Source organism: Anabrus simplex, chromosome 4, assembly GCF_040414725.1.
Source record: "Anabrus simplex isolate iqAnaSimp1 chromosome 4, ASM4041472v1, whole genome shotgun sequence".
NCBI lineage: Eukaryota > Metazoa > Arthropoda > Insecta > Orthoptera > Tettigoniidae > Anabrus > Anabrus simplex.
The window spans coordinates 16234599-16262475 of record NC_090268.1 but is presented as its reverse complement, the minus strand read 5'-3'; the positions used below and the strand labels follow the sequence as shown (position 1 = coordinate 16262475).

Genomic DNA, 27877 nt, shown 5'->3' with positions numbered 1-27877 from the left:
GGAAAATTCACACTGGAGGGGAAGCAGATTAAAAAAGAAAGAAAGAAAGAAAGAAAGAGAAAAAGAAAGAATTATTAATATTATTCTCACCATCAAGGATACTCATCGACAGAAATAATACTCACAATAAATTGTACAAGGTCAACACAGCATTAAATTACCCTGCACATCACAATTTTATACTCCGCCTAGAACAGAACAGAAACCTTACATCTAGCGGCCAAACCATGAACACGATCGGGTTATCTTTTCAGCGATAAATGAGTAGCTATATCCCGGCCTTGTATATCTCGTAGGCATTGGTCCTGTCTACGAAGCGCATGCAACCACTATTCCTTAGGTAATCAATCAATCAATCAATCAATCAATCAATCAATCAATCAATCAATCAATCAATCAATCAATCAATCAATCAATCAATCAATCAATCAATCAATCAATCAATCAATCAATCAATCAATCAATCAATCCTGATCTGCATTTAGGACAGTCGCCCAGGTGGTAGATTCGCTATCTGTTATTTTCCTAGCCTTTCCTTAAAAGAAATGAGATATTTATTGAACATAAGAAGATCTTGATGAATACAAATCTCGGAGAATACCAGACAGTGATCAATCAATCATCAGTATCAGTACGATGGTAACAGTATGATTTACCTTGATTTTGGAGCAATGGAATTGTCAGACAAAACTGTTTTCTAATTGTCTTTTCAGCCATTGCGATGTATAATAACTACGGTACTTCATATATTAACTAGGCAACTTCCATTAAAGTCATAGAGGAACAAATGACGATCAACAAGTGCATACCGTCAAATACAGTAGAGACAATACACGACACTTACGGATTTCGCCTTGCTAAAATGGGAGACAATTCGACGGTGGCGCTCCTAGTGACTTGACCTGAACAAATCGCGCTAAATTCAAATATCAATGGAAATGTACATACGGAAATGGATAAATAAATTACGTCTAGAAAGAAAGTGGTATTGAGATATTAACTTCGAAGTTGCTAAAGTAATTCTGGATAAATGAATGAAGAATTATTTAAAAGGTTATTATTCAAAGACTGAAATTAGACTTATAAACAAGGTGTGAAATGGACTGCTGTGAAATAGCTTGATCTTTCATTTATGCATTACTTTTTTAGCTTAGCATACCTGCCTGAAATCTTACGGTTGGATTTGTCTTTTTTCCTCATTTAAAAACATTGTATCATCACATTAAGACATTTGTCAATAAAAATATCGGCACATTTCTTACACATATGATGCAATGAATTAACATTTAATAGCTGAACAGTTTTCCTCTTAACATGAAGCCTACCAACAGAAAGAAAATCTATAAAATCCCGGCTTTAATCTGAGAAGAAAGATAAAAGAAAGAAAAGTATGAAAATGTTGTCGATTGTGATGCTTTGAGGAATATTTACGTGCAATTAGAGTAAAAAATGTAACATACCCTTGGCTGTATAGTCGAGGATTTTTAAAGTCGCTGGCCTGAAAATGATCTGAACAGATCTTATAATTCTTATACAAGCGTAACGTCCCTTCTTTCTTGTACACTTTATCCAAATCGCTTCTGTGACATTTCAAAACCCACACATCACACCTACAACACCACATCGGTATTGAAGGTTAACTGCTGCACTATACAATAAAATATGCGTATTATATTTTAAGCCCGTTAAAACATGGGTCGAGCAGGTCAGAAGATTATGAAGTACTATAAAAATCTCTGTCACTGGAAGAATATATATGCAAACACAATATTACTTACATGTTCTTGTCACGAGGGAACCTGAAGAACGACCGCGCATTTTTCTCTACTTCGTAATTACTGCAGCCAAACACAGCACATACCTTTCCCCTCATGATGAGAGGAGATATCAAGGAATGACACACGCTACTATTTAATTATGTCAACTCACTGACAACGCATAAATAACACCAAAAATTTCACACAAAAATACACGCGCTCTTATGACAGAATCAGTACCGTTCAGGTCTATCCGCTAGAGTGAGCTCCAATAGCTGTCCCTCGATATCTCGCTCAGTGTCGCGTATTGTCTCTACTGTATTTGATACCGTGTACCACTTATGAGACATCTATCGATAGTGCGTTGTCTTCGTGATTAGTAATAGCAAATCAAGACTAACTACAATTACATCAGACCGTAATCCAGAAAAAACATGGCGGACATCGGCGTGCGATATGAGAGGTTATGCATGTTTATTCCGAGTCACCTAAAGAAAATATTACAAGTCGAACGTCGTGAAATGCAACTCACTAACTCAAAATATGAATAATCAAACACCAAAAGTAGCGTTATCGCGTATTGTAAGTATAAATGAAATTTCAGAGGGGAAAATAACGAAGGGAGAATTATTGTATCAACGTCAGGTTGAAACAGACACAGAGTATAAAAATATTTCACATATGAATCTCCTGTCAGCAAATACGATGTCAACAAAGAACATTATTAACCTTAAGTGAAATATTATGTAACACCGCCATTAACCACAGTCCGTTTTGCAAAACAAGCAAACAAATTTATCCAACAAAATTTCAACCTTCCAAAATCCACCTGTATTTTTGAGTAGGTACACGCGATATTTGTATGATACACTTGACCATCTAAAGCACTCGTCACCGAAAAACTCACCAGAATTGATGGCATAATTGTATTTTATATTAAAAAAGAACATAATGCTCATGTTCACTCACCGGAAATGGGGTTAGGTTTAGTTTACGCATGTTCATTGTAAAACGTTGAAAATTAATTACATCATTCTTGCAACACCGTTTAAGATTAATTTGGTCATGCTTTTCCGGATATTTCTGGGACTGATTTAATATTCTTTGTAGTAAGGTACGTTGGCTGATAGGGCATATGCTAGGATAGGCATCATTACTTTTAACTTCGGAAGTTTGCTCGGCACTCGCATTATATCACCACCTTCTATGGGTACCGTATATAATGTCTTCCCTAACAATACATTTGATTTAAAAAATGATGAAATGATTAATGCACACAACAATATTAGTCCTATGATTCGGTTCGAAGTTTTCCTCACGAATGCTCTTAATCCAATTTTGCCTTAATACTAGGTCTTTTGGAAACGGAAACACTGAAGCTCTTACTTACATCCAGGCACACAGCACATTAAACTATAAAGATATTGCATAGGTAACTAAAAATTAAAGAAATACTTTCAGAGAAGAACACGAGAATCAACATTAACCTAATCACCACCGATACTGTTGGAATAAATAAGCTCTTTGAGAACAAACAGCTTCTTACGGCACTCAAAGAGGATCTATAACCTTCTTAAGACCATAAATAAATATAATGTACGATTAATAATGTCCAAATTTCCGTAAATATTTGGTAACAACACGGCTTACACAAATCAAAACAAACGCATGCTAGCACTCCAGCTGCCGCTATTACGGACAGTTTCGATAGGTCGGTTAAGCTCTGAGATATTGTAGTTGGTCTTGAGCAAATACGGTAGAGCCAATACGCGACACTCAGCGAGATATCGAGGGACAGCTATTAGGGCTCTCTCTAGCGGGTAGACCTGAGGACTACTGATTCTGTCATAAGAACACGTGTATTTGTGGGTGAAGGTTTTGGTGTTATTTATGCGTTTTCAGTGAGTTGACATAATTAAATAGTAGCATGTGTCATTCCTTGATATCTCCTCTCAACATGAGGGGAAAGGTATGTGCTATATTTGGCTGCAGTAACTATGAAGTAGAGAAGAAAGCGCGGTCTTTCTTTCACTACCCTCGTGACGAGAAAATCTAAGTAATATTGTGTTTGCATATATATTCTTCCAGTGACAAAGATATTTTTATAGTACTTCATAATCTTCTGACCTCCTCGATCCATATTTTAACTGGCTTAAAATATAATTCACAAATTTTATTGTATAGTGCAGCAGTTAACCTTCAATACCGATGTGTTGATGTAGATGTGATCGGTGGGTTTTGAAATGTCACAAAAGTGATTTGCATTCATTGTTGGCTGCCATATTGAATATAGTCGGAAGAAAAACAAGCTCCTCAAATAAATACCAAAACTAAGTAATTACGCAAACTAATCTTGTGAAAATAACTTTCCAACATCCTTAACATCTAGACACGGTTGTGCTGTGCTCGCTGTGTCGCTTTGCTTTCTAGAGCTCGCTATCACCTCGTGCCCGTTGAACTGTGTTTACAGAACTGTTTTTTCAGTGTGACTGTATTGAATAATAGTATTATCTAGACACGTGCACATAAGGGATTAGTGTTACCTGTGAGTGGGGACGAGGGTCCCCGGGACTTAGTGAGGATGGAGGAATCATCAGACGGTGGCCTAGGTACTCTATCTAACCATAATTCACTTAGCTCAGCTATAGGTACCGCATTAGACTTGTGCTGTTCAGACGGACCGTTAAGTGATGTAGACCAAATACCTTCTCAAATATCTACACTACGTAAACGTGGTCTCCCGGACGAGCGTCCTGATTACTGGAATGAAGAGGGCCTAAGTGTGAAGAAGCTATCAGTGTCAATAAGTGCCAGTGAAAATTCTCATGAACATCGAACTAGCTGCCCAATTCCGCCAGTCCCATCTGTGCAGCCTGTGCAGTTGAATACGTCCCAGCATACAGCTAGCCAGCTTGCTCCAAGTCAGCAGGTACGAAGCAGCGCTCAGCATGAGTCATACCTCTGTTAGTTAGATGTCCATTCATAGTGTATGCTGAACATAAACCCGATGAGGCAGGTGCGGCAACTAAACATACCGGCCGGTTACATCCAATGTCCGTGGGAAAGTGTATTAGGGCCTTAATTCCAGACATGCGTACTTCTATAATGGACATTACTACAAAGGGACGTAATAGGGTTCAAATAGAACTTTCTTCCGCTCCCTGTGCAAACAGCATTGCTCAGTTACAATCCCCCTTACTCACTCTTTACATACCAAGGCATCTAACGGTGAAGACAGGTCTTATTCGTGCAGTAGATACGTCCTTCTCGGAGGAAGAATTACTTTCAGAAATTCAGTCAGATAAGAAAATATTAGAAGTACATCGCTTTCACCGTAAACTTGTGCGAGACGGACAGACTGTACTAGTGCCTCGGCAACTGTTGCGTGTTGTATTTGAAGGTCGCACTTTACCTCCTTACGTGTATATATTTAACACTTGGTGTGGTGTAGAACCTTACGTTCAGAATGTAACTCTTTGCTACCAATGTCTTAAATACGGCCACGTAAATAAACAGTGTCGTAGCAAAGCACGCTGTGCATGCTGCGGCAACAGTCACATCACTGCAGATTGCCTTACTTCAGATCCGCCTAAATGTATTTACTGCTCTGGCCCTCATCGTGCAGATGATCGATCCTGTCCAGAATACGAACGACAGCGTAGGATTAAATATAATATGGCCCATTTAAATATCACCATTGAGCAAGCACTCGAAATGGAATCTACAAGCACATATGCTAATACTGTGATGCAAAATAACACTCCTCCAGCAAGTACATCTTATCACAAGGAATTTCCATCCCTTCCTTTCCCTGCACGTGGGCCACTTCCCACCAATAACCTTTCCAACTCTTCTTTCCCTAGTACCTCTAAGGTGTCCTCTCGTTTTACACCCAAACGTCCTTCCACCCCAAAGTCTAGAGTTCCAGTTCACAACCAGTGGAAAACATACTACAATGGACAACCCCACTGGACCTATATACCCTACAAAACAAGTTCAACCAAGTCAACAGCCTCAAACAACACCACAGGCTCTACCTACAACTCCACTGCTTGAAAACATTGTCCAGTTTATTTTGACGCTTAAAACATGGCCTCCTCGGAAATTGATCCCTCTCATATACGTGACGTTATTTCATCACTTTTGAATCAGAATAACCATGGATACCGCACATCAACTGAATAAAATAATACAGTGGAACTGTCACTCAATACGAGTGCATAAACTTAAGCCTTCAGACTCATTCCGTTTCAAAGTGTGTAGTTAGTGAGACCTGGCTGAAGGATACTACCCCCTTTCAGCTTCCAGGCTACAATTTTATAAGAAGTGATCGTGGTGATGGTTATGGAGGGGTTGGAATTCTCCTCCAGAAGAACATCATTTATGATCAAGTAACTCTTAATCTTCGAGGGTATAAATTGGAAACATGTGCCATCAATGTTAACTACAGCGATTCACCGTTAACTATTGTTTCCGTATACCGATCACCTAACCAACTGGTATCTGTACACGAACTGCGTCGACTCTTTTCCCAACTTTTACAGCCTGTACTTATCTTCGGAGACTTCATCTCACACCACTTGAATTGGGGAAGTTCTTTTACTGATTCACATGGAATACAACTCATGGGTGTAGCTGAAGGAGAAAACTTAGTGCTACTGAATGATGGGTCCTCTACCCGAATTTCCCGACCTAATCAAGCTCCTTCGGCAGTAGATGTTACTTTTGCATCTCCTTCAATAGGACTCGACTTCTCCTGGCAGGTTCTACAGGACACTCTAGGATCTGACCACTTTCCAATATTATTAACATCGACTAATACATCAACCATTCCTCATACCATCTACCCAACATATCGTTGGAAAATTCGACAAGCTGACTGGGCAAGTTACAAGGAGGCAATAGATCTCATCCTGGAAGAATACCACGAAACGAATGACATTGTCAGAGACTACGAAACATTCCGCGATTCCATTAATCGAGCAGCCTGCCTTACAATTCCACAAAACAGACCATATGCATACAGCAAACGACCTCCAACTCCCTGGTGGGATAACGAATGTCAAGTTGCGCTGCATGACAGGCGTGTGGCACTCCATCATTATAAACAGGATGCTTCTGAAGCTAATTTCCTCACCGTACAACAAACTCAAGCGAAAGCAAAACGCTTATTCAAGCTTAAAAAGCGTCAGAGTTGGCGCCAATATTGTACTTCTCTCAACTCATCTATCTCTCCTGCTACGATGTGGCGGAATATTCGTCGTTTCCGAAACTCACAGAACTGCCCTCAGTTTACATCTACATGTACGATGCCAATAAAAGAGGACATCCTGAGAAAAATGGCCCCTCCTTCAGCTCATATAGGTTATTTACCACGCAATGGCCATGAAGATAATTTCCATCCACTACTTCGTCCATTTGAATTTCAAAAACTTATTAAAGCCTTGAAAACGAGTAATAATACTTCCCCAGGCCCAGATAACATCCATTACCCAATGTTACTCAACATGTCTAGTGATGGACATAAGAAACTACTTAAGCTGATGAACAGGATGTGGTTTCAAAGAGTGCATCCTCCATCATTTAAACTTATTCGTCTGGTACCATTATTGAAGAATGGGAAGAATCCACGACTGTCTTCATCCTATCCCTCACTGTCCTTGATATTCTGCTTGTACAAGACTATGGAAAGGATGATTAAGCATCGATTAGAATGGTGGGTAGAACATCACAAGCTGCTACCACCTCAACAAATGGGTTTTCGACGTGGGAAAGGTACACTAGATACACTTGTACATCTAATTACAGACATCCAACTTGGTCTGAGCAATAACAATTACGTTGTGGCATTGTACACTGATCTGTCTTCTGCGTATGACAGCGTGCTTATTCCCATCTTAGAAGACAAATTACGCTTCCTACATCTCCCAGAGGACTTTATTGGGAACCTCAATTGCCTTCTACAAGATAGACATCTCATCATGTTTCACAATGGCACGACAATTGGTCCTCGAATGACATTCCTAGGTCTTCCACAAGGCTCTATCTTGTCTCCGTTGCTTTTTAACATATACACAGCAGACCTCACATCTATATTTTCTCCTGAGATTCAAGTTCTTCAGTATGCTGATGATATTTGCATTTATACAGAAGCTGAATCCTTGGACAAGTGTCAAGAACAGATGACGGTTGCCATGAGGACTTTCACTCCTTGGCTTCATAACCATGGATTAACGATATCTGCAGGAAAATTAGCAGTCTCTATCTACACTCGACATTCGAGACCCCCACTGGACACGATTCATCTGGGTTCCTACTTATTTCCCTACAAGGTGGTGGTGCCTTATCTAGGACTTCTCATCGATCACAAATTGACATGGTCTCCACATATTCGTCATGTGCTCCGAAAGTGTGATATTTCAGTCAATATCTTACGAGCCATTAGCGGCTCTTGGTGGGGCTGTGACCCGAAAATTGCGCTGCAACTGTACAGAAATTTGATTCGACCTCTCCTGGATTATGGAAGTGGATGCTTTGCTACGGCTTCCAAAATATTGTTAACTAAACTAGACAAATGTCAGTATAAGGCCCTTAGACTCTGCATAGGAGCAATGCAGACTACACCTACAAATGCTCTGCTACTTGAAACACTCGAACCTCCTCTCCATCTACGAAGGCAGTATCTTGCAGGGAAATATATTTTCAAACTTTTTCAATACAGGAAGTCTCCACTACTTCACAAGATATCCAAGCTGACTACCCTAGTACTGACTTCACGCTACTGGAGAAAGAAACGTCAACCGATCCTAGTGGATGAATTTACCAATCTCAGTGGTTGCAGACGTATTATAAGCACTACAGATATCCATCCCACTTTTAACTGTTCTTTTGAAACTACTATTAAGAAACTGGATATTCGACTAGAAACATCATTTGAGATCACTGTGAACTGTAACGATGTCAGCCTGAAACGTTATCTGGCAGAATGGCCACACGCCCGACACATCTACACAGACGGATCAAAGGACTGTAATACAATGGGTAGCGCCTATATCGATGTTCAATCCGCCAGTTGTGGTAAATTCAAGCTACCTCCGACAGCATCTATATTTACGGCTGAGCTTACAGCCATTTTGGGGGCCCGCGAATACGCTGCAAATATTCCTAAGCGGTTGATTGTGGTGTTGTCTGATTCTAGATCAGCACTGCAGAGTCTACAAACCATTAACTCACGGACATCATCCTTGATTCTCGTACACGGGATTATTGCACAGGTACATCGACTTGAGACACAGGGGACGAAAGTTTCATTTGTGTGGGTAAAAGCCCATGTAGGAATCCCAGGCAATGAGCTAGCAGACAAAGCAGCACGATCTGCTGCCACTGAAGGCCAACAGACCTACACGACAGTTCCAGCATCGGATTACACCTCCTTGCTTCGTCGACGGCAATTGACGGCGTGGAACAACGAGTGGCATGATACCTCCCAACAACGCGGAAAACACTATGCCACTATCCATCCAGATATTCCAAACGTTCTTTGGCACCATCAGCCTCCCTATTCGCGTCAATTCATCAGAGCAATCGCAAGAATGAAGTTTCATCATGGTTGTTTCCCTCAGCATCTGCACAAAATCCAAGTACTACGATCTCCCTTCTGTTCATGTTCAGCTGATACAGTTGCCGATCTTAATCATATATTCTTTGGATGTCCACACCACTTTGTACGCACTACTTGCCTACTTCAGAATTTATTGGCATTGGGATATACCAATTACCCCCTATTCTTTCGTCAATTCTCAACAAAAGTGATCAATCTGCTTACTTTGAGTTATATGCAGTTCTTTCTGACAATGGACTGCGAATCTAAGTCCTTCACCTAGCATCGAACTTACCCTATAGTACTACAACACTCCTACCTTCTTCTGATCCACGGCCTAGTTACGCGTACCACTGGATGTCCTCATAGGCCTTATGATGAGAAGACGAATCCATCTCTCCTGTCTCCGAGCAATAAATAAATTAAAACATAAGCTCCTATAAAAATCCCTTCCATTCATAATTCACTGGCTGAGTGGGCTTCGACCCGAATGCCAAAAAAAAAAAAAAAAAAGAAGTGATTTGGATAAGGTGTACAAGAAAGAGGGCCGGCCCCGTGGTGTAGGGGTAGCGTGCCTGCCTCTTACCCGGAGGCCCCGGGTTCGATTCCCGGCCAGGATGATTTTTACCTGGACCTGAGGGCTGATTCGAGGTCCACTCAGCCTACGTGATTAGAATTGAGGAGCTATCTGACGGTAAGATAGCGGCCCCGGTCTAGAAAGCCAAGAATAACGGGAGGATTCATCGTGCTGACCACACGACACCTCGTAATCTGCAGGCCTTTGGGCTGAGGAGCGGTCGCTTGGTAGGCTAAGGCCCTTCAACGGCATTAGTGCCATGGGGTTTGGTTTGGTTTGGTACAAGAAAGAAGGGAATGCGCTTGTATAAGAATTATGAGATCTGTTCAGATCATTTCCAGGCCAGCGACTTTTAAAATCCTATACTATACAGCAAATACTGTATTTGGCTACAGATTGGAGCCATGGGAGCCATAAACCAAATGCATAAACCCAGAGCCATCTACAGTAACTGTAGTGGGCTATGTTAAACCCCATTAGACTTTCACTGGGGTGGTTGGCAGCCCTGGAGTAGTTAACGTATCATTTGTTTACGTTAGATCAGTTGAGCTTGAGCGAAAAGTAGTCCTGACAGCAAGGTGTGTTAACCGGAGCGCTTTGTACGATTTACGGTGCGGACGTGGGTAATGCAATGTTTGAAAACTGAAAGTTCATGTTTAGGTCTTTAATACACATTTCATGCCGTCGAATACATTTTTCATGTGCAATGCCCAAGAATAAAGATAAACTTAAATCCATTAAATTGGTGAGTGTAAAATTAACGTGCGACTACTATCACAAAGTGATTTGGTACACAATCTACTTAAATTAATTCATTACCGTACTTATTATACTTTCATTCTAAACAAAGTCCCTGCTAAAAGCTTTGAACCTTGCCTGATAATTTATGCTAGGCATTCTTTCATTTACAGATATATACCTTCTAGCCGCTTAAATTAACATTGTGACTTTACAGCTTTTTCAGACTGCCGAACACAAATTGTGAGACTTGTAATACTATAACATACCTGTAAATAAATACAATTTATGTATTTAAAATTTTAATTTTTTAAACTGCTGTTTTACCTAAAGTACGCGAACCTTTTCTTGAGCCCAAGTTCCCATTCAGCAGTATGGAGCTCAGGGCTCAAGGAAAGGTTCGCGTACTATATTTCAAAAGCTATTAAACCTAGTTATAAGTGGTCATATGTGTTTCATTAGTGAAACTTCATTTCCTTATGCAAAGTATTTCTTGTTGCAGGAATCTAAAGGTACATCACAGGAATCTGGATGCCCTATTTCTGTAGATAAATCTGGCAATATAGTTATTAAAATCCAAGCCAAACCTGGTGCAAAAGTGAATGGAATTACAGGTGTTTGTATTATATTTGTTTACATTGTTCTTTTTTTCTTTGTTTTTTTCTGATATTTGTAAATTGTTACAGTACGTGTCAAGCTTTAGTTGAAACAGTTTATTGGTTACGTGGTCTAACTGGAACTAATCTTAACGGTATCTTTAATCTGATATGGAACTTACGTGAATTCTTTCTCTGACCATTAAGCTAACATTGAAATAGAAAGATATCTTTAATATCTGAGTAATTTTTCATCTGATGTGTTTTTATGTCGAGATTGGTATGGTAGGGTTCCACCAACAGGGTTGATGACCCAGATGTTATGCCCCTTGAAACAAGCACCGTCATCATAATCATCAAAAGCTAAACACGTCATACCTGGCATAATCAGTACACCTGTTATATACCACTGGAATCTCTTTCTAGCAGACCCAGGATGGATGACTTAACATCAGAGAGTTGTCATTTTTCTGGGATAAATTATGTTCTCTGTCCCAATCTTGTGTGCTTATGTTACAATGAATGAATATTTACTTCTGTAAATTTTCCTGTGTGAATGTATGTCTGTTTTCAGTAAAGATGCTCTTGTACTGAGAGAAGGTTCCGTCCAATTAACATGTTGTGAGAGGACAGTATTTCAATGTTGCCATCTCTACTGTCGTTAGACTTGAGCGAATTGGCCGTTTGGTTAGGGTCGCGCAACCTTGAGCTTGCATTCAGAAGATAGTAGGTTCGAACCCCACTGTTGGCAGTCCTAAAGATGGTTTTCCATGGTTTCCCATTTTCATACCAGGCAAATGCTGGGGCTGTACCTTAATGAAGGCCACAGCTGCTCTCTTCTCGTCCTTAGCCCATTCCTATCCCATGGTTGCCATAAGACCTATCTGTGTCGGTGTGACGTAAAGCCAGTTGTTGATAGACTTGAAGGCGTACAGCCGCGGAATTGTCTGAGAGAAGTTTTGCAACTTCACGCATTTGCTGCCAGTCTGGGTTTCTCTTCATAATTATTTTCAGATTTATTCTGCAATGCCTTACCTTATGCTCCACATATTTCCTTAAACCTAGACTCCATCTTCTCCACCAATCCAGGAGCGGTAATAAGAGGAATATCTTGTGCCTCCAGTTTTGTTAGGGTCTGGGAGATCTTTCCGAAATGTGCCATTATGAGAACAGTTTTGCCGTCACTTTTTAATTGTCCAAGGAAGCTTTTGAATCAGCAATACATGTGGCATCATCTGCTTCAAAAGTGTCCACAATTTAGAAGGAAGAAGGCAAAAATAAATTGTTGCAGGCCTGATTCATAATGTTGAATTCAGAAGGTAGTATTGCCACATTTATGCAGCACAGGATATTCCTTACATAAAAATTTACGTATTGATAAGAAAACTTCACTTCTTTTGACTAAATTAATGTTGTCTGCGTAGTAGAGAGCTGCACCTACCCATGTATCCAAATTGTCACCAGAGGTTGAGGAGGCAGAGGGAGTGTAGGATGAGCCTCCTTCAACTCGACAACTACCGAACAAGTTGGCCGTGTCGTTAGGGTCGCGCAGCTGTGAGCTTGTATTCAAGAGATAGTGGGTTCAAACCCCACTGTTGGCAGCCCTGAAGATGGTTTTCCGTTGTTTCCTATTTTTATACCAGGCAAATGCTGGGGCTCTTCCTAAATCAAGGCCACGGCCGCTTCCTTCCCACTTCTAGCCCTTGCCTATCCTATCGTTGCCATAAAACCTGTCTGCGTCGGTGCAACGTTAAACAAATTATAATAGAATAATATAGCAATTCAGCAACTCTCGAAGATTCCTGCATAAAAACTTTTTTGACACTGGAAATCAGACTCGGTACAATCCTAGTGTATTTACTCCAGCTCATAACACACTACTTCGTGAAGAAATATACATGAATCATACCTTAAAATCCTTGTAGAAGAGAGATGTGTTCACTACCAATGCCAGGAGCCCACCCAAAAAGACACATTTGCTTTTAAAACCTAATGAAATATTTCGCACACCATTGACCATTAGCCAGCCAGCTATGAGCACAGGCATTGGTCGACATGACGTCATTCCCAGAATTCCTAACTCGTTACTTCTGTTACCAACCTGCGCAAAATTAAAACATGGCAAAAGGTTCGGCAAGAAAATAATGTAATTTAGTAGCTGTAACTTATCTTTGCAAATTCAGGCCAAGCTCTGTCATGAGAACAGTGGCCCCCTTTTGGGGCCACACTCCCTTTGAGAGGCTCTTAACTATCGACGCGGCACGTACTGCCCGCACGGCAAGAAAAAAGTTAATTTAGTGGTTTTAACCCATCGCCTCATTTCGTTGGACATTCCCTTAACAGTTGGTAACAGTTCGCAGATCGTAAAGACACTCGGATTGGCAATCCCATGAAAGAGCATCACCCGCCGCCGAGCTTCCGTGTACAGCGAGCGGAGTGAGTACACTAGGGCTCTGCCTCAGACTCTTCACTGAAGGGGATTTGGATCTTACTTCCTGTGCTAGTCTGTGAATGCCATTTGTGCAATGCATGTAAAGTGTCATTTTTGGGTGGAAGACCTTCGAAATTCGATCTTTCAACATATACACTGCTCTGTCCGTTAACAATTGTAGCTGTCAATCTTAGCTTTCATTTGGTGTCACAGATTCTGAAAAGAAACGTTTATCATGAAGGAAATACATGAATGAGCAAAGGTTACACCAGTAGGCACTTACTGAGGTGGCATACTGTTTGTGTACTCTCAGCGGCTTTCCATTTCTATAATTATGTGATATTAGTAAGATAACATCTTTAGTTAACTCGTTGCTTCCTGGACCATTCTAGCTATAGTAGAGTGATTCATGGCTTCAAGGGCTTTACAAAATGAGGCCTCCCTATCTCATCTACAGAAAGCTTTCCCATGACCACATTTGTCATCATTCTGCCACAGAAAACTGTTGTTTCGTCTATAGACAACCAAAATGGTAAATCACCCAAGTCTTGTTTCATTTGATTCATTGTCTAGAAGAAGACAACAACCATTAAAACACATCACAACTATTAAAATTCATCTTTGTTTGCTGGTAGCCAAGTACTGTATTTGTTCACTTTTGCGACTCCTCACTAGGGTTATCTTATTTAAATAAATTCACCTAATAGACCCCTTATCTAATATTAATAAACAAGTACTACTTGCCATAAATCAATCCACACAATTCATCCTCTAACTGGAGTGGTCAGGAATTTGCCTATTTGTGTACTTTTTTAGAAAGTCTCGAAAGGTCTTATTATTCATTGTTACACCAGTATATTTGCATGTTTGTTGCAGCATAATTGGTAGAAAATAATGATCCCATCTGTGGTAAAGTTAGGATCGTTGTTCATTCACTGCTGTAGGTTTGCTGCCCTTGATTTTGGCATGGTGAATTCTTTCAGAGAAACTACTAAAAATATTTTATTGTTCGCTTGTTGCTCCTCGACAACGCATTGATTCAGTGGACCATAAACCTATCATTGTTTCTTAATTTTAACTATATCAATACGGACCTATATGATGAAGTTCGTAAATTGTACTAACCTTTTATCACCCGTTCTCCTACTGGTTACTTGAAAAGCTGCTAGAGTGTATTAATCAACATAATGTTGTTGTTTTTATGCTGAAATTATCAATACGTACTAAGATATCTTGCAGTTTATACTAAACCCTTCAGCGACAAAGGGGAATGATCGTGAACTGGTGCTCAGTATTCATCAATTTTTATTTGTTTTTATGATGCTGTATTTGCTCAAATGTGAGAGAAACACCCAAAAAACATAAAATAGGCATATGACCAAAATAAGCATTTCCTCCTCAAAATAGGCAAATTTGGTCAAAATTAAACTGTGTTGTATTGACACTAAATGTCCTAAAATGTACAAATACTTAATATTGTATGATTTAGGTCAAATAAAAACAGACAAATAGGGAAAATCCTCAGCTTAGTCATTAAAATTAAATAATTTATCATGTTTTATTAAAAATGTTGAGCACTACATTAATGTAAGTTTCAGTCTTCAGTTTTTCTGTGTTCAGTCTGCAAGCCTCTGAATTAACTGAGTACCTTCACAATCCTGTCTTTGCAAATAGGTCTATGGTCTTATTTATTTCGACACCTCTTATCTCAGTTGAACCCTTGTTGTCTTGGTCTCCTTCTGTGCAACTTTCACTCTGGCATCATTGGAAATTCTGAGGTAACTTACGGTTTTGATTGCAGATTTTTTGTCCCTCCGTCTATTCCGTGTCCGAATGGGAAGGGCATGTTCACAAAATGTTCAGGAAAATGGAGTCTCAAAGGAAACGGTTCTCAGTGTCACTCTTCTCGCATTGCCCTTAATGGTATTGTTGCTGCTGCTTGTTCAACAGTAATACCGCTGCTATATGTAGACAATTTTGCTGTGCATAATAGCTCACAAAGTATGGCAGTCAGAATGCAACAGTTGCAGCAAGCTATTAGGAGAGTGGAATAGTGGGCCTTCGAACATGGCTTTCGGTTTTTAACTGCAAAGACCTCTGTCGTTCACTCCTGCTGGAAGCGCACTCTTCACTCCCATCGTAAGCTGTATTTACGGAGGATTGCTCTTCCTATCGTTGACTCATACCTATTTTTAGGGCTTCAATAAATTATTGTGGAAGCCATACGTGAGTCAGTTAAAAGTGAAATGCACTAAGAAACAGAATATTTTGAAGTTTTTTAGTGGCACTAAATGGAGGGAAGACCGCAAGGTGCTCCTGTGACTTTATAGGGCACATATTTTATCCAGGCGTGCAGCATATGGATCAGCAAGGCAAAGTGTCCTTGTGAAACTGGATGATATCTACCACAGCAGAGTTAGGTTGGCAACGAGAGCATTCTGTACAAGTTCCATTGCTCGCTGACTCTGGTGTGCAGCCTTTACAAGTGAGGCGCCAACGAATACTTTTGTCCTATGCTGCGAATTTGTGACAAATCCCACTTTGTCCAAGTTATCCCTGTGTATTGGACATTGTAAACTCTTGGCTGAATGCTGCTTATCCCTGAGTAATGCAGCCGTGTAGTATACGCTTGGATGGCTTTTACACATCGTTTGATGTACCTTCAGTTCCTTGTCTTATTAGACGACCAAGTAAGGTACCTCTGTGGTTAATTCGACGACCTGAAATCGTCCTGGATTTGGATACCGGTCCTAAGGTGAACACAGACCACTCCATTTATAGGAGGCTCAGTCTGTCGGTTGTTGGCCAGTAGCCAGGTTCAGTACCCAGTTATTTATACGGATGGTTCAAGGGCAGAAGCAAAAGTAGGCTGTGCGTTCGTTGTTGATAATGAGTGGTTTCTTTTTCCTCTACTGGAAACCTGTAGTGTGTACACAGCAGAGCTCTGTGCTATTCTTGAAGCTCTGCGGTATGTGCCGTCCAATTAATACTGGTTGGCGTTAGACATTCAGCAGTTGTTCCTCACTCTCTCTGCACGCTGTTACATTCAACCTGAGGTGAGTTTCATATCTTCAATTCTTTTCTATAGTACCGCGTATCGTTCTCAATAACTCATACTCATTTCACTATTTCCTTTTTAGGTCCGTACTGGTTCGAGATTAACACTATTTACGGCCCATTTCCATCTGGCTCATAAAATAATATTCAAGATCTTAACCATAGTTTCGGCCTCAGCCACACAGTTATTTACATTGGAAAATACTAGAAGCAATACTCAAACAAGAAAAAACACATCAGGACTTACATAGTCAAACAGACTGTTGTTTCAATAAGTTTTAAGGAAGAAGAACCTGTATTTATTATCTAAAACAGTATAAGTCGCATATTATGAGGAACTAAGAAACTGTGTTAAAAATGACAGAGGTTTTTATAGAAACATCAAATTTCCTGTGTATCAACTATATCAAACCATAGTCTTTTTAAGCACCTAAAAAACAATTCTAGACGCACAAAAAGATACTTTATTTTTTAACAAAACATGTTACTTGTATAACATAAAAAAGGGTTAATACTAACTAGCCAAGTTTTAATATTTTCCATGTAAAATAGGACTTGTTGTTTTAAAAACTGGTTAAATGGCAAAAAGTAGATTCTTTTATCAATTTTACATGATTCTATTGTACATAAGGTATACCAAATCATAGACTTTGCCAATTATATATAAAATAATTTTAGATGCACTAAATAATATTGTATTTTTCAAAAAAGACATGTTAATTTGTATAGTACAATGGGTCTATGCTATTTAGCTATATTTTTAATGTTTTTCATGTAAGAATAGGACTTGCTATTGCATATTTTTAAATTTTTGAATGTTCCTTGCTATAAAAAACTCAATGGCTGATGATGGCATAGTGGATTGCCGAAACCGGTACCAAAGATGTATTTTATGATAAGTTAAATAAATATGTGATGTTCTAAATAGACCATTACGATAACGTATTGAATAGGTGGAACCTTTAGCTTTACTAAGCATTGTAAAATCTTGAGTCAATACGGACAAAAAAATGAAGTTTTTAATACTAAACAATTAATACTGGCCGGGTGGTGGAGTGCTAGCAGCAGAATCACGTGGGTGTAGCAGGAAACGAGTTAGCCGATAGGACTGCCAAGGAGGCGGTCACATTACCCCCATTGCCTTATAAGGTTCCAGCAAGTGTTACTCGTTCTCATCTGAGACATTTGGTAATACCCCATTGGGAGTTGGAGTGGCAGGCCACTGCTTTTTTCAAATAAGCTGTGAACGATTAAAGGAACTACAAAGGTATGGAAGACTTCCCTTCGGGGTTCTCAGAGAGAAGCAGTGGTAATATGCCGTCTTTGGTTTGGTCATTGTATAGTGATGCACTCGTTACTGAAGGGAGAAGGCCTCTCACTCCCCCCGCCACGTACTTTAGTAGTCATCTAACTGTAGTACACATCCATATGGACTGCACGGACGTGGCCGATCTGTGCTGTAGTTTAAAACTTCTGAGTACAATCTCCCTCATTCTACGAGATGATGAGCAGTCAGCAGACCTCGTCATTCGTTTTATCTTGGATAGTTTTATCGTGTTTAAAAGTTAATTTTCAATTTGTTTTTATTTTAATTTTATTAACTGCATTTTTATTCTATTAATAATTATTAATGGTTATGTATACTTTGTCTTGTTTACAAGCATGTAGGGAACTTCCTTCCCACATTTCAGTAATTAAAGCTAAAAGTCTTTCCAGTTCTCTTGGCAACAGTCTTAAAGTAAACTCTCACACTTCAGTCTCTGAACTTACAGTTAATTCTTAGCTCTGTTGGATGACTCCTTTCTTCTCTCTTCTTCTTCTGGATGCTGATGCAGCTTCGGATGCCTGGCTGACTGTTCGGAGTAAGATGCAATTGCACAGACTCAAACTCTTGGCCTTTTAGGGAAGGAGGAGCTGCACCATAGATTGAGTCTTTCCTCACTGAGTGTCTCTTCAGCTTACTAAAGGGTTCCTTTTCTGGACTTAATGTTTTTAGTGTTGCTGATCACCCTATTGCCTGTCTTTAGTGTTGCTGATCACCCTGTTGCCTCAAACAACTTTCTAATTATTTTCTGCCAGATCTTTGGATGTCTCTCTAAACTGCCTCCCGGTTCACTTACTACCAATCAGATTATTCTGTATTTCAGAACCCTATTCTCGCATCGTCTGCGGAGCTTCTTTCGATGCAAACTCGGTCGTGTCTACCTGGTTTCTTCCCAATATGCCCTAAAACTTCAGATTATACTATCCAGTCTGTCTTTCTAGAAGTTACCAGTGTTCTTCCCAAATATCATCCTCTACTACTCCATAACTCTGATGTGCTGTGAGCTGATTGGCTGTCATGACCCTCCTACCACTTTAAGAGTGTTGTCTATGCAAGGCCTCTGCAGGTTTCTAGAACAATATATTTTTTTACAGCGTCATAGCTCTGCGCTTTCCCTTTCGCAGTTTATGGGACGTACACGGCCCTTGCTAAATTTTGGCGATAGCTAGGTGCTGACACAATACTTCACCACATTGCACTCACTTCTGTTTCCATTAAGCTTTACTTTCATATTGAATTTTATGCATCAATATGTGCAAAATAGAACTATCACTCACTTGCTCATTTAACACTGGGATACACCGTCTGGAATCCTAATACATTTTTCAATACCCCTCTCTCTTAGAGGTCGTGGATTCGACACTTGCTCGAGTCCATTCGCTCCACAATAAAAGATGAAAGGGCATGCCGTGAACTGCGTTGATGACAAAGCAATTCTGGCCAAGGACTTTAAATTCACAGAGGGCTGCAGGTTGAACACTGAAAGACATAATGGTCTAGTACCATATTTAAAACTTCTAATCCATGCTAGATGGAAAATATACATCTTTTATTATTTCTCTGTTTCAGGCCTTGCTCCAGAAGGAGTAGGGGTACAAATTAGCGCCCCACCTGTTGAAGGTGAAGCTAATATCGAGCTGGTGAAGTATATTGCTGCAGTGTTAGGCTTAAGAAAAAGTGATGTGTCTCTAGAAAAGGTGAACTTAATAGAGAGCAGAAATATTTACAAATAATTGTACAGTAGTTCTTAATTGTATGTCAGAAGTTTTAATGGGAATTTTATATTCTTTACTCATTTTAGGGGTCACGGTCCAAGCAAAAAACTTTACTGGTGTCAGGTGGCAACTTAACTCTTGACCAAGCATTGCAGAAATTGTCTTCAGAGATTGAAAAGAATTAACAGTGACTTCTTTGATGTAAGTATTAATATATGTTTTACTTATTTTTTATCATTGTACACGTTTCAGTCAGTCAACACTGATCTGCATTTAGGGCAGTCGTCCAGGTGGCAGATTTCCTATTTCTTCTTTTCGTAGCCTTTTCTTAAATGATTGCAAAGAAATTGGAAATTTATAGAACATTTCCCTTAGTACATTATTCCAATCCCTAACTCCTCTTCCCATAAACGAATATTTGCCCAGTTTGTTCTCTAGAATTCCAATTTTATTGTCATATTGTGATCTCTCCTACTTTTAAAAACACCACTCAAACTTATTCGTCTACTAATGTCATTCCTCGCCACCTCTCCATGGACAGCTAGGAACATACCACTTAGTTGAGTTGCTCGTCTCCTTTGCAACATTTTTTGTAATGCTGCTCTTTTGTTGGAAATCAGCCAAAACAAATTAAGCTGCTTTTCTTTGGATTTTTCAGTTCATGTATCATGTAATCCTGGAATCCCATTTATGTGATTACTCCAATTTTAACCAATTGTTCTGTGTATACTGTGATGTATATTTTTTTAAAAATATTATTGATACTCATCATCCATTTTTCTATTCAAGTATAATCTGTCTTGTGTTTTCTTTACTTCACAGTCTGTCATCTGCTTCCAGGCAGTGTTGGCAACCACAGGGGCATGTCCTTACGCATAAAGTTTTTTTTTTCTTTGATAATGGTAGGGATGGATTACATAAAATGGCAGGAAATGTGGAGATTTAAAAAAACTTAGTGTATGATAAATTAAATTGATGTAATTCATGGCCAGTACTGGTAATATTTAGTATTAAAATATATATTCGCTGCAGAGTACAGCAAACAATGAGTACACTGCAACTGGTTGTTTATTTCTGCCACTGCTTACATCTTGCCCATGCCCTATTTCTCCTTTCCTTTTCATAGTTGGTGCTTCCCACTGTACCCTCCAAACTCCTACTTTCTACAATCCAAGCTCACCACTAGAGTTCTCTGCTTTTGTCTAGCAACATTGCTTGTCTGTAAGCAAATTTATTTAAATTAATGTCTGTTTAATATTTACTTTTTGTGCGTCAGAATTTAGATTCTTAAACCTACCACACTTATAACTTGACATAGATGTTTAGTTTATGTAAAAATATACTTACAAAAAATTTACATACGTAACAATGACTGTTCATATGATTCGGTGAATGACATCCAATGCTTCAAATTTGTAATAGCTGTCTTCTTAGTTCATTTGTGCTCCACAATTGCAAAACTAGTTCTTACTCATCCTCATTCGGATATGCATACAGAGCGAATCTTCTCTCTGCTGAGTGATACCAAAACTAAAAGAAGAATAAAATGGGACCAGAACTTCTTAATTCAGTTTTAAGTATTAATTCCTTCCTGGAGGACTGAGTCAGAGATTGTAGAACTTGTGACATCATGGATCAGCACCTATTTCTCCACAATCAAAATAAGTATGACTTCAGGAGGGGGCAACCAAATTCATCTGGTTGGTTCAAAAATACTTATAAAATGAAATAATAATAAAAATGATGAATAATAGAACTATGATGAAAGAGAATAAGCTTTAAAACGTAGAGTAAAAATAATTTTGTAAGGACTTGAGGTAAAATGTAGGGACATTTTGGTTTGCTTGCAGGGATAGGACCTAAAAAGAGTTGGCAGCACCCTATGGGGCTGATAACTGTTTTGCTTGTTCAAGCAACAAACACCACTACCAGTTGGTCTCCTTGCTGATCTCATCTTTCTTTTCTATAACTAACATTTTCCTGAACATCCCCGTTACTCTGTTCTTGTCATATTGTTGCATCATTCTAGGTATTAGTTGGTCTTAATGAACTTCTTCCTCTAATCCTGTAATTTCACACATCTATCATTATTCATCTGACTACATAGCTATGAACTGTGAAATATATAAGTCATGAGAGAACTTCAGACACAAAGTTGAGTGATTTAGTTGTTGGTCCAGGGCAATTTTTGCTGGCTATCCTGACTGTTTATCCCTGAACTCCCCCTCCCCTCTCTTATTCAAAGAAAATTCTACAGGATGCCAATAGCTATAAATAAAAGTATTGTAATATTATGTTCATTTTTGTACTGTCGGTTTTCAGTGATCTTGTTTCTTAGTATTTATTCAGCGGTATGTAACGGAAATGGTGTATAGGGTCACGGAGAGTCTGAATTGTCTAAATGACTAACAACAATGTAAATGATATTTGGACATAAAGATAATGTCCAGTTAGAGGAGGTGACTTAATACAAGTGTGATGGAATGAGTGAAGATATCTCCATGTTCATGCCACAATTGACACACACCGGTGTTGATCCATATCTTTGTTCTCTTTGGTAGGCTTGGGCACTATGGTGCCATGACATGTAGATCCTCGATTTTTTTTCCCTCTCCTCTCAATTAGTTCTCTGTAATAGAGAGAGAGAGAATACAGTACATATCATCATAATCATCATTGGTCCTTTTGCTCATTAATGAGCGTCGAGACCTCATACCTCTATGATTTCTGCGTTGCAGCCTTGATGAGATGCTTTTATCCAGAGCGGTTTTCAGCTTTCCTTAACATCATCTGAAGAGGTAGGCCAGTGATCTTTGCCTGATCTAACCATCTGCATGCTGTTCTTCCTCGTGGTCTACTACTTTCAACATTGCCTTGAAAAATGGTCTTTCCAAGTTCTCTCCTCCTCTTCTGAAGATGTGGCCTAGGACCTGGAGGTAACACTCACACGGGAAGATAGATGTTTCTTGATGCTCAGTTCATTCAGAATGGAAACATTAGTTCTTCTTTCCGTCCAGGGTACATGCAGCATTCTCTGCCAACACCACATTTCAAAGGCATCAATTCGATATTTGTCTCTAGCACTCACGGTCCAGATCTCACAGCTGTACAAAAAGACCAAACACCGAGATCGATAGCTGCAGTCGCTTAAGTGCATCCAGTATTCGGGAGATAGTAGGTTCGAACCCCACTGTCGGCAGTCCTAAAGATAGTTTTCCATGGTTTCCCATTTTCACACCAGGCAAATGCTGGGGCTGTACCTTAATTAAGGCCACGGCCGCTTCCTTCCCACTCTTAGCCCTTCCCTGTCCCATCGTCGCCATAAGACCTATCTGTGTCGGTGCGACGTAAAGCAACTAGCAAAAAAAAAAAAAAAAAACCAAACGCATCTTTGTAGATTTTGATATTGCCTGGTTCTGCCAGATCTTAGCGAGTTTAACAATGGCATATATGTGAAGATATATTAGTGTGTATTTGGTAACTTCCCATATGCCTTCATGAATCTTAAAATTATTAGCTTCAAATTCCTTAGTCCTAAGTACATTTCAGCTTTTGTTGTTGTTGTAGTTGGAAAAATGAGTGAACAAAACCACTTAGCAATCATCATCAAGGTGCGGCCAGTCTTTGATGCATCGGCTATGAGAGGACAGTCTCCATCTTTTAATGATTGTTTGGAACAGCGGCCAAATTTCGGAACTATTGCCAGATACACTAGGAAAATGAAATCCCAACCCCAAGAAGACATTAGTTTAGAGGAATGAAATTGAGGCTAAGCAATTGTCCAGATAACATATTTACTCACTATGGAGATGGAGTCAGATGGACGCCTTCCCTTCTTGGATGTTCTAGTAAGAAAGAAACCGAATGGCTCCTTAGGACATGCCGTCTATCGTAAGCCTACTCATACAAATCGCTACCTCCATGTAGATTCTCACCACCATCCAGCACAAAAACAGGGCATTCTCACGACACTCGCCACGAGAGTGACTTGAATGTATGAGCCATCAAATATCTAGGAGGAGATGGACACACTCAAAGTTGTGTTCAGAAGTAATGGTCACAACGATGTGCAGATTCACAGAGCCCTGCATCCCAGAGGGATGACTTAGCACAGCTCGCAGAAAGAAGAAGTGAATGGAACTGCCTATCTGCCTTACATTCACAACACCACAGGCAGAATTGCCAAGGTCCTTCGCAAGTATAATATAAAAAACGTGTTTGGGACAGTCACTGAAATTGCTCATAGTTTGGGTGAAAGTAAGGACAAATTGTCTGCACCATTGTTCTTCCTGGGACCTTTGTAATGCGCCGCTTTTGCAGACCGCCCGGCTGACATAACCTAGATATATGCTGGTTATATTATATTAATACATATTTGAGTTGTTGAACGCTCCATTTGTCTATCGCATAGTATTGTGCACGAGCGGTGTCGATTTCTGTGGAATCGCATACAAGCACTTGATTCTGCACAATGTCACAAACCTGTATAGCACTCCACAACAACAACAACAACAACAACCGAGTGCTAAGTCCCGGAGTTACATGATTATGAACGAGCAGTAGAACACTAGAAGTTCAAAATACTCTGTTATGTCTTTTTTTAATAGTTAAATTTTGCAGTTAATGTTTACCTCTCTGATATTATTGTTAATGCCCTGAGGGGAATAAATTGATATTTTATCATATTCATTTTTTACATAGTATTCCCCGCCCGGCTGACGAAAATTTCTGGAGAGATCACTGCCCACTATCACAGCCTGGGGTGTACAAAATTCCCCGTACTTGCGGCAGACATGCTGGTCCATTGGGACTTACATCAAGGAACACCAAAGAAATATTCATCTCAACCAGTCAGACAAGTCTAGTAACAGCTCAGCACGCCCTATCATTGAGTCATGATGTCATGTTCCAAGATGTTCGAACTCTTACCCACACTAAACACTACAGGTCTAGGATTATACGGGAAGCTGTGGAAATACATAAAAATCCTAACAATTTCAACTGGGGTATCAATTAAATAATATGTGGTTGCCAGCCATTAAGCATTTACGCAGTTAGTTCTCTTCCTTGTCCTTTCTATATTGTTATTTCATTTCGTGTTTTTCCAAATTCGTACGTTTGTCATCATCAGTTGGTTCATTCCAAGCTGTGTGTTATGTGTTAATGTCATTTTGGAGCTTTATGTTGTTCGTCAACTCCCGCGTGGAGCGCTGTGCTGCGAGCAACCTGGTGATGAACGAGCATACCACTACAATTCTCCAATGGTAAAATATTCTTAAATTCAAACCATCATCATTGTAGAAGACTTCCTCAGGAACAGCTGAGATTTTCTTCTGAAGACGCGGAGCAAAGTTCTCTGCGAAGCGTAGAGTTTCAGCTTGTTTTCTTGACACCATGTCTTATTCGATTAAAGTTTCTACGTCACAGGTATGTTTGAGAAAACTTGTGACGTAGTGGTATATTAATAACCGCTGAATTCAAGCCAATTTCTTGGCCCATAATGTCCCATAAATGTTCAATGAAAGAAAGGTTGGTGATCTCGCAGGCCAAGACAGCTGGTCGACACACTTAGAGCATGTTGGGTGACAGCTGCGGTACGAAGATGAGCATTGTCCTTTGGGAAAACTCCCTTTAAAATTGATAGATAGATAAAAGCCTTTATTGCCTGTGGCGAAGTTAGGGCTCTTGGCCCTTCCTTACATTTAACCACACACACATTATTATTTGTTAACGATGACACTGATTAACTTAAAATACTAACAACTACAAATGACACTAATTTTTAAGACAGGAATATGAATATATACAAGCAAAGAAGAAAGAAAGAAAAAGGAACTGCCTAGATAATACAGATTTGAAAAAATACTAATTTCAATACACAACGAAAGAAATACACTGACTGACAGAGCAAATGCAACACCAAGAAGGAGTGGTTCGAAAGGGATGAAAGTTGGGGAAAAAACAGAGACGGCACGGACGAATAATTGATGTTTATTTCAAACCGATATGCAGGTTACACAATGCTCACTGCATCGACTCAGTAGGATGTAGGACCACCGCGAGCGGCGATGCACGCAGAAACACGTCGAGGTACAGAGTCAATAAGAGTGCGGATGGTGTCCTGAGGGATGGTTCTCCATTCTCTGTCAACCATTTGCCACAGTTGGTCGTCCGTACGAGACTGGGGCAGAGTTTGCAAACGGCGTCCAATGAGATCCCACACGTGTTCGATTGGTGAGAGATCCGGAGAGTACGCTGGCCACGGAAGCATCTGTACACCTCGTAGAGCCTGTTGGAAGATGCGAGCAGTGTGTGGGCGGGCATTATCCTGCTGAAACAGAGCATTGGGCAGCCCCTGAAGGTACGGGAGTGCCACCGGCCGCAGCACATGCTGCACGTAGCGGTGGGCATTTAACGTGCCTTGAATACGCACTAGAGGTGACGTGGAATCATACGCAATAGCGCCCCAAACCATGATGCCGCGTTGTCTAGCAGTAGGGCGCTCCACAGTTACTGCCGGATTTGACCTTTCTCCACGCCGACGCCACACTCGTCTGCGGTGACTATCACTGACAGAACAGAAGCGTGACTCATCGGAGAACACGACGTTCCGCCATTCCCTCATCCAAGTCGTTCTAGCCCGGCACCATGCCAGGCGTGCACGTCTATGCTGTGGAGTCAATGGTAGTCTTCTGAGCGGACGCCGGGAGTGCAGGCCTCCTTCATCCAATCGACGGGAAATTGTTCTGGTCGATATTGGAACAGCCAGGGTGTCTTGCACATGCTGAAGAATGGCGGTTGACGTGACGTGCGGGGCTGCCACCGCTTGGCGGCGGATGCGCCGATCCTCGCGTGCTGACGTCACTCGGGCTGTGCCTGGACCCCTTGCACGTGCCACATGTCCCTGCGCTAACCATCTTCGCCACAGGCGCTGCACCGTAGAGACATCCCTATGGGTATCGGCTGCGATTTGACGAAGCGACCAACCTGCCCTTCTCAGCCCGATCACCATACCCCTCGTAAAGTCGTCTGTCTGCTGGAAATGCCTCCGTTGACGGCGGCCTGGCATTCTTAGCTATACACGTGTCCTGTGGCACACGACAACACGTTCTACAATGACTGTCGGCTGAGAAATCACAGTACGAAGTGGGCCATTCGCCAACGCCGTGTCCCATTTATCGTTCGCTACGTGCGCAGGACGGCGGCGCATTTCACATCATGAGCATACCTCAGTGACGTCAGTCTACCCTGCAATTGGCATAAAGTTCTGACCACTCCTTCTTGGTGTTGCATTTGCTCTGTTAGTCAGTGTACTAACGTAAAAATACTAGTAAGCTTAATAAAAATATTAAATGAAATTTAACTAATTGTATCCTTGCAATACTAGATCTAAGTTAAATACTGTAGTTACTATTACCTAAGTTTAGGCTACTTCTACTTCGTAAATACAGTACGGATGTTTTTAATTTAATTTAAATTATCGTATTATCATATCATAATAATCTCATATCATTTTCACACACAATCACTCGTTCCACTCAGACAGGTACCTTGGTGGAAGCACTTAACAAGGAACTGCTGGTAAGAGGTTTTAAATATGCTTTTTGATGCAGCATCCTTGATGTCTTTGGGAAGTGCATTCCACAATCCCGAAGCGGTGATAGTAAATGATCGATGGTATTTGGTTGTTCGGTGGACAGGTATTTCTAGGAGAGACACTGAGCGAGTATCATGGAGATGAAAAGAACCAAGGTGACGAAAATTGCTGGAGAGATGAGCAGGGATGTTTCCGAAAGTACCTGGTACACAAGAGTATTTGAATATAGTTTACGCCTGTCGTCTAGTCGTAACCAAGATAATTGTTTATAGTAGGGAGAAACTAGAGCGTCATACAGTAAATCCATAGCATATCTAAGACAAGCATTTTGGGTGCGTTGTAGTTTCAAGCTTAATTCATTTGTTATACGTATCTGTAAAAATTACATCACAGTAGTCAAAAATGGGAAATAATAATGACTGAACAAGTTGAATTTTTAGTGATCGAGGGAATACATTTCTGAACTGTTTTATGAGGTGCAAGCC

General features: G+C 40.2%; 1 protein-coding gene across 4 annotated transcripts in view; it reads left to right on the top strand.

The window, feature by feature from the left end:
* Nucleotides 1-10479: 10479 nt before the first annotated feature.
* The window catches only part of LOC136871580 (S1 RNA-binding domain-containing protein 1), a 168722-nt gene continuing 151324 nt past the window's right edge, over nucleotides 10480-27877 (top strand). For 3 of the 4 annotated variants that reach the window (XM_068227151.1, XM_068227148.1, XM_068227152.1), the window contains exons 1-4: nucleotides 10480-10679; nucleotides 11175-11288; nucleotides 19650-19720; nucleotides 19882-19996. The gene's annotated coding sequence lies outside the window, so the exon portion shown is untranslated. Of the gene's footprint in view, nucleotides 10680-11174; nucleotides 11289-19649; nucleotides 19721-19761; nucleotides 19778-19881; nucleotides 19997-27877 lie in introns of those variants that run through there. The other variant, XM_068227149.1, reaches the window with a different exon arrangement.